Source organism: Acomys minous (assembly GCF_964271855.1).
Source record: "Acomys minous genome assembly, chromosome: 1".
NCBI lineage: Eukaryota > Metazoa > Chordata > Mammalia > Rodentia > Muridae > Acomys > Acomys minous.
The window spans coordinates 101,466,329-101,480,727 of NC_140483.1; positions in this window are offsets into that span (position 1 = coordinate 101,466,329).

Sequence of the window (14,399 nt, forward strand, 5' to 3'; positions counted from 1 at the left end):
AGGTCTGGTAGCAATCAAAGGAAGATTAAGCAGGCTACCAAGATGAGACTTGATAGCCTATGACTGTATAGTGGGGGACGAAGTCCCTCTCAGTCATAGATCTAGGTGAGGTGAATAGTGTGAAAGCAGGAGGGAGGGAGGAATGGGAGGAAAAAGTGATGGGAAAACAATTTAGTTGTAATCTGAATAAATTAATTAAATAAAAAAGAACCTCAAATAAAGTAAGTGTAGAAAATCTACATCAACAAATGTAACTCACTAAAATCAAGATGATAGATCCACAGGAAAATATATAGAAATAGGGATGCCTATAACGCTTTTGACCTTTCTGAATGTTGCATGTGAATCCTTTTTAGCATCTCACATATCCACAACACTAGAGGTTCAGAAACCGCACTGTTTAGGCTGCTTCTGTTTATTCATGTTTTATTCAAATTCAATCCCTACTAGCTTTAATGGAAGACAACATGGTTGAACTGAAAGTCTCAACCATCTCACTTGATGATTACGTAATATTCCTAAGGGAGTAGTTAAATTAGTTAGTTTCTACTCTTTTTCTTCCCTAATTTCAATTCCACTCTCTAACACTTTTCAAAGCTTAAATCTCCTTTCTTTTGCCCAACATCCTGTTTTATGAAGATTATCCATTAGATATGGACATGATATTCCATTAAATATCAACTATTCAATAAACTATAGTTAATAATTTCTGGTGACTTTCTCCTCTCTTCTTTCTTCTTCTATACTGTGGATCAACTTTGCCAAAGCATTGAAAGTTGCTGTGAGATTTCCCTGACAAAAAAATTGGTGATTGTATTCCAAAAAGAACAGAGAATAGCACTGATGTTGGAGTTAATTAGGACATTACCATCAAAGGACAAATCTTCCTGCGGGGGGGTGGGGGGAACCATACAGGCAATTCTCCCATGTGCTGTCACTCTCATTTTTCTTTCTTCAAAGATCTATTGTACCCAGAGTTTTGTAAAACATTTTATGATTTTTCTGTTTCTCCCTCATTTTCTTTCTAGGTAAGCATTTTCTGTGTTCAAATTTTATTCCACTGGACTCTTATTATCTGATTTCTTTCCACTATGCATTATCTATTATTTCAAAGAATGTTTGTTTTTATGTTGTTTGTAATTTTAATTTATAAATTATGTTTCATCTAATTTGATAGTAAGGAAAATCAGTATTAATGTCTCATATGCATTACTTTAGTTTTAAAATGTCCAAAAGCATGGTACTGGCATAGAATTAGGCTGGTTGATCAATGGAATAAAATTGAAGACCCAGAGATAAACCCATAAACCTATGGACAATTCTCTTTTGACAAAGAAGCCAAATCCATACAATGGAAAAAAGATAGCATCTTCAACAGATGGTGCTGGTTGAACTGAATGACTACATGTAGAAAAATACAAATAGATCTTTATCCACCACCCTGCACAAAACTGAACTGCAAATTGATTAAAGACCTCAACATAAAACTAGACACACTAAATCTGTTAGAAGAAAAAGTGGGAAAGAGCCTTGAGCTCATTGCCACAGGAGACAACTTCCTGAACAGAACACCAACAGCTCAGGCTCTAAGATCAACCATCAATAAATAGGATCTTATGAAACTGAAAAGCTTCTTTAAGGGAAATGACACTGTCAACAGAACAAAATGACAGCCTACAGACTGGGAAAAGATATTCACCAACCCTACATCTGACAAAGGGCTAATATCCAAAATATATAAATAACTCAAGAAATTAAACACACCAAACCAAATAACCCAATTAAAAATGTGGTACACAACTAAACAGAGAATTTTGAATAGAGGAATATTGAATGGCTGAGACACTTAAAGCAATGCTCAACATCCATAGATATCAGGGAAATGCAATGCACAAGGACTCTGAGATTCCATTTTACACCCATCAGAATGGCTAAGATAAAAAAACTCAAGTGACAGCACATGCTGGTGAGGATGTGGAAAAAGGGGAACACTCTTCCATTGCTGGTGGGAATGCAAACTGGTAAAACCACTTTGGAAATCAATCTGGCTTTTTTTTTTTTTTTTTTTTTAGGAAATGGGAATAATTTGACCTCAGGACCCAGCCATACCACTCCACTATACAACAAGGACATTTGCTCAAGTATGCTCGTAGCAGCTTTATTCATAATAGATAGAATCTGGAGACAACCTAGATGCCCCTCAACTGAAGAATGGATAAAGAAACTGTGGTCCATTTATGCAATGGAATACTACTCAGCTAATAATAATAAGGAAATCTTGAAATTTGCAGGCAAATGGATGGAGCTAGAAAAGATCATCTTGAGTGAGGTAACCCATACCCATAAAGATGTGCATAGTATACACACAGTCATATGCTGATATTAGTTATCTTCATAATACAAGATAACTACACTACAACACAGAGACTGATACACCAAACAAGGACCATATATGATGTCGACCTAGACTCTCTGCTCAGATGTAGTAGATAGGCAGCACAGGCTTCTTGTGGTTTCCATATATGGGGAGTAGTGACTACTTCCATTATGGATTCTGGCACTCCAACTTTGCTCACTTACCCCTGGAGGGTAGCTTTGCCAGGCCACAGAGGAAGAGGATACATGTAATGCATATGAGACTTGATAGGTAGAGGTCAGGTGTTAGGGAAGGAGGACATCCCTTTCTGATGATTAAGGGAGGGAGAGAGAGGGCATGAGTGAGGGAAGATGATCAGGAGAGAATGAAGGAGGGAAATGCAATCAGGATGTGAAGAATTTAAAGTACAGAACAGAAAAATAATTTTCTAATCTCACTTCATGGGAATAGTTCTGATACTGGCTGATACATTAATGTCTATGTATAGACAAGGTGTCTTGCTACAGAATCCCTGTGAAGTATTACTACATGCCATTCTCTGTATGGTATGATTGAAGATTTACAGATTTTTTTCCTGCTCATACAAAGAGGAGAGAACCAGCCTTAATCATTCTGTATATCATGCAACTTATACAATTATAGTTTTAGGACTGTATAATGATTGTGAGAAAGTATGTTTTTTTTTTTCAGAACAGAGGAACCAGTAACTGACATGGATCATACCTGACAGGATTCAGTCCTCTCAACATGCTGGGTACTGACATCCTGCATCTTTCATGTTCCAGCACCAAGTGCCTCAGTTGCTGTGCCACATCATAGCAGGACAGCTCCCAGGACAGTTTAAAGTAAGCTTTCAATCCCAATTGGTTCAGCATTTTAGACTGCCCTATACCATATTCTAATTGAGCCTGGAGTTTCTCAACATTTAGAAACTGGACCACAAATGCTATTTCTAGCTTGTTTAACTATTTTCTCCAATTTTATTAGGGCCCCTACAATGGTATTATTCATTGCAAATCAGCCAGAAGGAACCTTAAAAGAATAATATTCCATTTACCCTAAGGGTGATTGGGTATGTTTTAGGTTGATTTTTAGTAAGAGTTGTTTATTTTCACTGGGAGTTGCTTATAAGTTATTATTGATCATATTTAGGGAGAAAACAAGGTTGGACTCAGGGAATGTCTCTCCTTTCCTTTATCTTAGGTTTGGAGGTAGGATTTGAAAATGAAGAAGGGGGAATATAGAAATATAAAGGGATGATAGGACAAAAAATAGATTAATGAATCTGTTCTGTGACTTCATGCCTTAATTGTTGCTCACAAGGTTAGTTTTAATTCACTGGTATAGAAGTTTGTATATAGATGCAAAATAAGTTTAATTTTAGATACATTAGTATAGAACTCAAATTTAAGATTATTATTTATACACATTATTTATATATATATATATATATATATATATTTACACTAATATGTGGTATTGTATGAATACAAATCTATTATAATACAAGGTATAATTCTAATACTTTGAAAGTGCTGTTTCAAACTGTATAGGATAAGTAAGTTATACAAGTTAACTGTTAGTTCATCAAATCATGGTCATATCAATTACTAGTCTATTTTATCACAAGAATATAAATCCTAGGTGTAACAGAAATGTAAGAATCTACAGAAAAATAATGTAAAATAATTAGATAATGCTTTCAAAATCATCAGAGACATATAGAATATGGCATTTAAAGATGTTTTATTATTTCAAAGGTAGATTTACCATGAGAAAGGTTAACACCTGGCCACACCCTGGCTACCTCAAAGAAGGTAATGAGCATCAAAGAACCTCCTTATAGAGATGGCTTCAAATGTGGCAAATAAGCCACTGGGCAAAATGTCCTCTTTTCTACCACACACAAAACTCTGCCTAAAAATGGAGAAGCTTGGATACAGACAGAGTCGGTGGCCAAACTCAGCCAAGACATGGTAAGGAAATCTTCAATAGTTCCTCCCTCACAAATATGTCTGTCATATATATTGGGCCATATGGCTGAATGATGTTCAAAGTTATTGAGACTTTTGGTTGACAGTTCAGGCAACAAACTGTATCTGTCATTTTCTCATTTGGGAAGCTGCTAACCTGTACTCCTGGTATACTAAGGTAATCAAGACTTCCTATAGAGGAATTGGGACACTAACCTAGCCACAGAACCTTCCACCTACCATTTCTCCTGCCTGAGAGAGATATGCAGGGGTAATGGTGGTACAAAAATTGTGGCAGTCACCAACCTATGACTACTTCTGCTTGGGATCCATTCCATGTGAGGGAGGCCACCCATGACACTGCCTAGAGGGTGAGTAACCAAAGACTGGATAGCTCAGAGATCTAGGACAGAATCAAACATGACCAGAAAGAAATTACATGGGATGGTTCCTAGTGTTATTTTGCTATAATTGTAGACATGAACCTAGCATAATCACCATTAGAAAGACTTCAATAAGAATCTCTGGAAGCAGACAAAGAGACACACAAGCAAATATTAGTGGGCTTTAGGGGAATCCTGGGAAGAACAAGGAGGAAGGACTGTACAAGCCAGAGGGTGAAGGACATCACAAGAAATCCCACACAATAAACTTATCTGGGCTCATAGGGTCTCACAAACATGTGTCTTACCTAGGCCTTCTGCATATATGTTATGGTTGTGTAACTTGATCTTTTGGGGACTCTTAACAACGGAAGCCAGAGTGGGACTATGTCTGAATCTTTTGTCTACTTTGAGACCCTTTTCCTCTTAATGGGTTGCCTAGTCCAGGCTTAATATGAGGAGAAGTGCCTATTTTTATTGCTACTTGATAGGTCATATTTGGTTGATATTCCTGGGATGTCTGTCCTTTTCTGAAGGGAAACAGGGGAGGAGTAGAGTGGAGGGGAGGACTTGGAAGAGAAACTGGTCAGAGTGTATTATATAAAAGAAGAAGTGATCAGACTTGAAATCATGTGTGTCACACCCTTGTAAACAAGCAACACTGAACAAACTCAGCAAGTTGTAGTGTGTGTGTGTGTGTGTGTGTGTGTGTGTGTGTGTGTGTGTGTAACAGTAACAGGGAAATAAAAAGAAGCCAGGTATTTGAGAGAGGTCAGGTATGGGTAAGGGATGAAGGAAAGAGAAAGGAAGTAAATGTTATAATTTTAATTTAAAATGAAGTTATATTTGTCAAATGAGGGTTCCAGTTATATCAGCACTCAGACACTTTCAGTTAGCCTAATGGGTCCCTACAACATTGCTTTCTGTATATCTTCTCATGAACAACACAAAAGACCTTGCTTCTTCCCGTCTAAGAGACAAAGGGGAAAAATATTATTTTCTTGACATTTTAAACTTAGTTTTGAATTTTGAGGCCTCACATCTCAGATTTTATAGTAGCTTCAAAAAAGAATTTGTATTTCCTTCCACATACATTCATGTCTCTCTCACTCTGTGACAATACTGACCTCCCTTCCATTTTGAGCATTCTTGTCTAAAAAGGAGTCTCTCATAATTTTTATGAATTTTTACTTAATGATTAGAGCTATGTTGTCACAATGGAAGAATTTTAGAATTTTTAATTGAATGGAGCAAATATACTCATTAAGCCAGAACCTATAGAATCCATTGACCATTTAACATTGATAATTGTTCACAAACAAATATAAAGCATGCATGTTTGCAATTTTTTTAATTTCTAGGACTCAAACCTTAGTCCTTTTTTTGTCCTAACTAAACTCTAAAACAAAAAGAGTGCTCAGTTCAGGCTTGGATGAATTTATCATTCTTTTATCTTTCCCTTTATGTGAAAAGATCATAACTCATAAGGTTTCCTCATTATGTACATGGAGGAGACTGAGCTAGTCAGGCAGTTAGTGAGAAAAGTTCTCAAAATGTAAAACTTCTCAGGAAAATTATGTGGACCAGTACAACAGCAATATTTGACATTAATTTTAAATGCTATGATATGCCAGAATATAATGAATATATAGAAAAATTACTTATTCTTCCAAAAACAAGAATGAAAAGGGGGGATTACTGGATAGTACAGGTAGAGTGATGAGGCATATGTTCAATTGTGTAATAAAGTAAAATGGTATGTAAGGTATTCTCAAATGGCCATATTCACTGACTTTGATGGTTACACCAAAGTTCTAAGAGAGCACAATCCATTTCATTTATATTTCACTTAAATGTGTTCTTGATGTTATAACACATTAACATAATATTCTCATATTTTAAGTTATGCCTTCAGGTCATGACTAATTAAACTACAGGGTTTTATTAAACTCTGATATAGCTTAGAAATGATGGTAAAAAGACAAATGATGTTTTAATGACTATTTTAAGGTAGTTTAGATTTTGAAAGATATTTGACTTTGAAAGTTTAAAATTAAAATTAAAACCATCATTTAAAGCTTAAAAACATTCATTTATTTGTTTTGAGAAATGACGGAGAGAAATAAATTGGCAGAAGAGGCTTACACAGTTTTGAACTGGATAGTTATAAGGTTTTTATTTCTAGTTTTGGAATTGCAAACAAGTAAAAGATTTCTTGATGTTATTTATGATAGCACATTCACCTTTTCAAAGAAGGTTTAATTTTGATGTGTATGTCTGTTTTACCTGCATGTACATGTGTGCATCACTTGAATATTCGGTGTGCACAGAGGCCAGTACAGGTTACCAGATTCCATGGAAAAGAATCTGCAGTAGTTTTGAGCACCATGTGGCTGATGGGGACTGAGCCTAGGTTCTTTACATGAATTGCAGTAGACTGAACTACTGGACTATGTCTTCAGCTCCATTACATATATTATCTAGAAAAATATTATTTTTCTTATAGATAATGTTTATTGCAGTTGTTCTCAACCTTCCTAATATACCTAATACAGGTACAAAATTAGTAAACAACATAATAATCCTCATGTTGAGGTGATCCCAACCATAAATTATTTTCATTGCTCATTTATAACTATAATTTTGCTACTGTTATAAATCATAGTGTAAATATGTAGGATGTCTGATATGCAACCATTGTGAAAGCATCACTCGACCCCCAAAGCATTAAGCATATTGCATCTAGAATATAGCATTTTTGAACTGTGCAAATTAAATAAATATGAACAAATAATCCAAGCTATTATAAATTTAGGTATTTGTATTGAATTATGTGAAGCTAACATACACATTAACAACTCTTCAGAATAACTATAACAAGGTATTATTTTCAAAGTATTTTCCAATAGATTAAAAACATATACCACAATGCTGCCTTCTGAAACAATGTAAAAAGCAGGATAACTTAATAGATTTTATAACAGAAATGGATCAGTAAACAATTAAATGGGCAGACAACTTGCCACTTCTAGAATAATGACACTGTTCATTGAATTTATTCACTTGCTCAGTGTTTTTCATACATCAAGTGACAATTCCTGAAGAATTTTAGCTTTTCTGCACTTTAGCTTTTTATTCTAACTTAGTTTTTATTGGCTATCATTAAATTAAGTTAAGACAGATTTACAACACAGTATGAATTATACACCTATTAATATACAAGTTAGAGGTCAACAAACTGGAATGTGAAAACAAAATTAGTCTGCCACCCACCTTCCTATGATGCAGGTTCTAAGAATGAATTTATGTGCTTTGAAACATTGAAGAGAAAGAAAAGAAGAATTGGAGTTTGTGAGATATGAAACTTCCACGAAAGGGAGATTTAATAAAGTTTCATTGCAACTTAATTATACTAGAAATTGTGAATTGTGTAAAAATTTACCCTACTATTGATTACATGTTGACATAATAACATTTTAGATGTATTGATCTAAGTAAAGGAGACTGTGAAAATTAATTTTCTTATGTCTTGCATTGTATCATTATAACATCAAATATTACATATGTATCTCCCATTATATTTCCATTAACTCCTCATTGATGATTGGTATACCTAATGAACTACCAGAAAAGTATAAGGGTTTCATGACTTCTTTAATAGGACTAACTGTTCAATACAATGGAATAATTTAATTTATAGTTACTTACACCAACAGCAGTAGAGAATATGACAAGATGATTAATAATGGTATCTGAAATCAAGGTCTTCTCCAATTCAAAGCCTGACAGCACCCAGTTCTCCCAATTTCTTTTTGCTGAATCATTGATGGCACTAAAGGGTTCAGTGATTTAGGAAATGGTGATCATGGTAGCTAGCTTTCTATCACTTATACTTAACCACCAATCAAACCATCTGTTATGTCACTGTCCTTGAGATGAATAACATTTATATGATAGAGATTTCTTTTCAAAACCAAAATCTGGAAAACAAAGAAATGTGAGATTTTACTTGAGTTGCACATCATTATACTCTGTTCATTAAGGTTCTTCACACATGTATTAAAATCAGGATAACTTCAGAGAATCTTACACATAAATGCTGAAGAGTAACATGTGTGGAAGCAGACTTACTCCAAGGTATGAGTATGTTTGAATCTTCTAGTTAATGGCTTATTGCCATGGAATTAATAGTCATATATTTTGAATTGAATTACCATCTTTCTGAAAATGGTTCTCAAATTTTATTCTGTATAGATAAATGGTGACTCTTCATTGTTAACTTGACAAGAAATCAAATATCAATGAGGCTAGTAAACCACATTTCTGGAAATGTTTCCTGAGGCACCAATGAAGGTTAACTGAAAGCAGAAAGACACATTAAATGGGGCAGAACAGTACGTAGTGTAGATGGAAGAAGAGGGAAAAGCCCTCTATCACAGAGCAGACCTCTGCCTCTTGTCTACAGTGGTGGGAAGCATTTTTCCTTCCCCACACACTCCCTGCCATGGTGGGCTGGAACCTCAAAACTATGATCTAATGTATTTCCTCTCTTGAGTTTTTGTGAATTTTTGCTATGACATCCAAATAAAAAAGCCTTTTCTAAACTATGAACTCCATCCAAGTTTTATTGGCTTGAAAAAAAAAAACTCAAGACTTTGTAATTTCATGAGCTTCAATATCATTAGTTAAAAAGATATTAGTAATAGGTATACAGAGTGCTTTGACTGAGATCTTGAAATCAGTCATTCCATAATAGTCATTCTGTAATAACTTATATCAAAGCTAAAACTGACTCCAAACTAAATACAGTATAAAAACCAAAGCCAGATATAGGGAACTGGGTCACTTATGTGAAAGAGAAAGTCAAGTAGCCTAGAGAAATATATTATGAAACTCAGCAGATGGATTTTGACTAATAATAAGATATTTATGTATTTCTTTCTAAACCAGAGAAAGGATATTTCATAAATACCTGCAAATGTTATAATCCCAGGACAAGAAACTTGGATCACAAATTCATCAGCAGCCACTGAGTATGCTTTAACAACTATACTAGCATCTGAGTAGAAATTAAGAGTTTCTAATTCACAGTTCGATTGGGAGGGAAAGACAGTGAGCCGTCATAATGCATAAAAAATTAAATAAAGGGTATTGTTTTATTACAAGATGAAAATTTTAGATGATGTGTACTTGTGTTGCCATGCGCATGGGTGTATTAGCTGTGGAGAGCTAATTTGTTTAAAAAAATCACATTATTGTACTGGAAATGTAGATTTTATATTATCAAAGAAACAATGAATGAAATTATACTACCAATTTCACTTGCTTTATCTATATCTTCTAATTTGAGGGCTACAACAGCTTATTTTTCTTTTCTTCTTTTTTTTTTTTTTGAGATCAGTGGTTGCATAGTTAAAAAGTAGATCATGAAATTTTTAAAATTCATAAAACCAATACAAGTATACAAATTATATGTGAAAACAATTTGTAGAAGTATTTAATCTCGACATGCACACATGGAAAGCAGTGTTGAAAGCAGTAATGTGTGAAACAAAATGATTACAAAAAAATTTCAGTGACCAAGAGCATGCTCTCTATGACATTTTAAGGTCACTGATCATGTTTATTGGATACGATTTCAAAAACTACTAAGAGACTATAAAATATCGCTAACAACTCTGAGGACAAGTAGGCTTTTGCCCAGATATACTCTTTATTCTGTGTACACTGAAGCCACCCTGGAATGTCAAATTCTGAAGGCTCAGTTTTACAGCAAGCATATAGCCATTTCTGTCCCAGTTAAATCATAGCTTCACCTAAAACATTCTAGATTATGTTTGTTGAAATTGAACTGTTTTGTCATTTCTTTTTTGAGTATTTCTGAAAGAAAAAAAGACAAAAATTGTAGATAATCCCTAATCTTTTATAGTTTCAGGCTGGTGGCATTCAATATTCTGTCATGGCAAAAGCCCAATTTTTTCCTTTCAGAAAACACCTGAAGAATTTTGAGACCCACTTCTGATTAATTTTTTACTCTATGAAAATGCACGTTCCTCAATGTTTTCTATTTACAACAGTTATAAAAGTTTGTTATGAAAATATAGGAATATTGTACATTAAAATAAAGAGTTCTTCATTTTGCAATCAAACCAAATGAAACATATCTTTATGAATAAGTTTTCCTCATTAAAATATTTAGAATTAGAAACTTTAGAGCTACTCCTGAAATATTTTTATTTATGGAGTCTGTTTAAAAGACTATATGTATCATTGTTGAATCCAACAAGGAAATTTGGTGAAGCTTAAAAAACAGATAAATCCCACTTCTTTTAAATAGTGGCATAATTGTGGCATTATAAATTAACTGCAATTTTTGATGATGTGCAGAACCTCCCTACCTTCAGGCGATAATGCCAAAGTCTGTTTAAACCATTTACTATTAGATGTGCAATTCAGACTCCTGAAATGTTTTGTTTTGAAAGTTAGATAAACATGTGTGCCTAGTTTTGTAACTTATTGGCTCTAGATGAGGATGAACAGTATCTTATGGTTTTGTCTTTAATGTACCAGTTTGCATGGCATGTTTTCCTTCATATTTTCCAAAATCCTGCTATGCCCAACACTGGGCTACATTGCTCCCCAAATTCTTGTTAAAATATTACTGTGTAAGCACTTTGCTAAGACTATACACATGGGAGATTCATAATCATTTTCTGTCCCATAGGAAAGCACTTGTGTTTTATTTTAGCACACAGATTATTCTGTCTGTATTCTATTCTTTCCTAATGAAGGGCTCTTGTTTTATTCATCTTTCCCCTTAATACTCATTTGAATGCCCAACTCATAGATGTATTGGATGAATGGAATTGTTAAAGAGAAGTTTTTACCTTTTCATAAAAATTTAATCTCTTTTGCCTGTTAAAGAAAATCACTTTCTATTTTTCAAAACTGAAATAGTTTTCAAACAAGAAGGATTCATTGTAATCATTATAAGACTGAGAGATACAGGATAAAAATAAGGGGCATGTCAACTTGCTACTGTATATGCAACTCTAATATAACTCTGATTGACTAACTCTTGTGATTCCTAGCATATGGAGGCAATAGTAATTTGCTCGATGAAGAGACTGATAGGAGTATAGGTAAGTTGATATTCTGCCTGCCACCTCAGAGGTGATTTCTTCATATTATTATTATTATTATTTAATTCTTAAGTTCTTTTTCAGTTTCTGGGAAAAGATACTTAATTTTACACAGTTGGTAAGATGATATTCTATGGTGATATTTATAAAAATACTTACTTAATAGAGAGTAACTGGAGAATCATATTATTATTAATTATAATTATTTAAAATGTTTATGTTGACTCACAAATCAAACATATGTTTTTTTTTTAGTTTCTCCGGAGAATGCTTTTATGATGAGATAGGACATTTTGATTTTCTTTCCCGTCAATTCCTTCTGCATTTTTACTGAATGTCTTAGATAGAAACCACCTGATTGTATTTTAGAATACTGAAAAATTTCCCAATAATTAATGGTATTTTTTTTACTCATTTTGACATTCAAATTAACTTGATGTAGAAAAACAGAAAAATACCAAATATTGATTTCTATGGTTTTATTTTGTATTACTTAGTCTATTTTAGTTCTTGGTCTTTAAGACAATGTCTTGCAATGCATTTCAAACTTTCGTCAAATTCACTTCATAGCATAGTCTAGCCTCAAGCTCATGGCAATCATCTTGCCTTAGGATCCCAAAATGTAAGAATTACAGATATGGACCACCATTCTGAATTCTGTGTGTGTGTGTGTGTGTGTGTGTGTGTGTGTGTGTGTGTGTTGTAATGTATGTACATATGTAGGTAAGAACTTCATAACTATTAAAATTCAGTTCTCTCCTATCATGTGATAGAATTTAGGCCATCAAGCTTAACAGAAAGTACTCTTACTTCCTGAACATCTCTCTCTACACTAGATATTGTATTTTTTCTTAAGTAGATCAATGCTACAGTAAGACTATGAATATTTTTTAATTATCATCATATTTATCATATTTTACATCTTATCTTAAAAACTGTAGTGGAGCTTTGTAAGTTATCTATCATAAAATGTTATAGTTTAATGATTTTCTATTATACTGACTCTAAAGCAAACCTCATTTTTTATGAGGATAAATGTCATCTAAGATTCTTTATAGTGACACTTCATTTGATTTTCCAAATCCATTTGCATGTAAGAACTGAAATTCTCTATATCCATAATATTTTCCCACATAATTGTTAAAATGCTTTGTTAAGTCATTCACCAAAATTTGCATCTGCACATCAGGCTGAGTGATCACTGTGGAAGAGGAAGCAGAAAGACTGAATACAGAGAATATCCATAAGGTCTTATGACTAAACATGAGGTTAGCAAAGAAGACAGCCATAGACACTCTACCATGAACAGCTGAATGCCTAATACGTCTCACCTCTACACAAAGAAATATAGTCCTAATGAATGCTTAGGGCATCCACCATCCCCAGAAAGACATTCAAATTTATTGTCCAACAACAATGTTCTACAAACTGAGAAGGCTGTATTAATGTATTTATGACTATATATATATATACATACATGTGTATGTGTATATACGTGAGTGTATGTGTGTAACAGCAATGAAAAAGAGGCCATGAACATTGAAGATTGCAAAAAGAATAATATAAGAGTCCAGAGAGGGTGTTAAAAAGAAGGGAGAATAATGTAATTATATTGTGATCTCAAAAAAATTTTAACGTTTTAAAATAAGCAGCTTAACAGTTTTAGCTTTTCATTTGGGCTTTTATGTTACAATATCAGGATCCAACCTGTCTTTTGTATGTGGGTATCCAATGGTCATAACATCATCTGTTAAAATCTCTATTATTGTCGCATTGCATGGTGATGGTATCTTTACAAAGTATCAGTTGATTGTTTTATAGGTATATATCAGAGAGAAAGGAAGACAGAAGTCTACTCTAAAACTTTAAATTTTTTGTTTGTTTTGTTTTGTTTTGTTTTGTGTCAAGACAGGGTTTCTCTGTGTAATCTTGGATGTCCTGGACTCACTTTTTAGACCAGGCTGGCCTTGAACTCACAGTGACCCACCTGCCTCTGCCTCCTGAGTGCTGGGATTAAAGGTGTGCACCACCATGCCCAGCCTAAAATTTTATATATCTATGGCAGCATTATTGAAACAGTTAAAAAACAGAATGCCCTCAGTTTTTGATGAATAAATGAAGAAAATGTAGTACATCCATACTATGAAATATTATTCATAAAACAATGAAGAACTCCTACATGCTATGTATGTTCCCATAGATGAAACTTGAAAATAACATGCCAAGTGAAGGAAGCAAGTTAGAAACATCACTCATGATATAATCCACTCATATGAAATAACAAAAGCTGAAAATATGTCAATATAAAAAGGACCAAAGTAAAGAGCACATGGTTTCTTTAAGAGGGAGTAATGTCTGTACATTCTCAATTAAACTCATTTTGGTAAGAGGTGTGTGTGTGTGTGTGTGTGTGTGTGTGTGTGTGTGTGTGTGTGTGTGTGTTAATATATATCATTTAATATGCATCCCACCTTTTTCTCAATATGCTAAAATAGTTTCCCAATTCCTATGAAACAATGAATAA